At 58.6% G+C, this 510-nt stretch overlaps 1 long non-coding RNA gene across 1 annotated transcript; it reads right to left on the bottom strand.

Annotated features, from left to right (window-relative positions):
- On the bottom strand, positions 1-504 carry LOC104989508. The gene is made up of 3 exons (XR_825380.1): positions 408-504; positions 118-169; positions 1-19 (listed from the first exon to the last, which is right to left on the bottom strand). It is a non-coding gene; the product is annotated as an uncharacterized LOC104989508 (long non-coding RNA).
- Positions 505-510: the final 6 nt, after the last annotated feature.

Genomic DNA, 510 nt, shown 5'->3' with positions numbered 1-510 from the left:
AAGGTCCGGCCTCGGGGATCTGGGAAGATGAGGGGAGTCAGCAGTCTGTCCTGCTGCCCACGCCCTCTGTCCCCTCCCACCCCAGGACACTGCTGTCTGTGAGTGGAGGTCACTCACCCAGGGGGTTGAGTTCATAGACCATCTCCTCCCTGTGAAGGGCCCCTTCTCTCTGTGGAGGGGAAAAAGAGCTGTGAGAGATCACACAGGCTACAGCTTGCCCCTCCCAGCGCACACTTCTCAGGACTTGCAGTTGGAACTTCAGGGACACAGTGGGGCCAGGATTGTGGAAAGTGCAATGGACCAAAGCAGTGGGTTTGGGGGTGGCCTCAGCCCTGTTGCAGAGAGAGGGCCAGAGCAGGGGATGAATCTGGGAGCTGGGGACCTAGATTCAGGGGTGTGCCATTCACCTCGACTTGTAGAATCTTAGATATTGCGTCCCCCACAGGGAAATCAAAGGATCCTCGAGCCACCACCTTCAGGGACACGGCAGCAGCTGCGATGGGCACCACA

This window comes from Bison bison, unplaced genomic scaffold, assembly GCF_000754665.1.
Source record: "Bison bison bison isolate TAMUID 2011002044 unplaced genomic scaffold, Bison_UMD1.0 scf7180017475772, whole genome shotgun sequence".
NCBI lineage: Eukaryota > Metazoa > Chordata > Mammalia > Artiodactyla > Bovidae > Bison > Bison bison.
The sequence above is the reverse complement of the archived record's forward strand: the minus strand, read 5'-3'. Positions and strand labels throughout refer to the sequence as shown.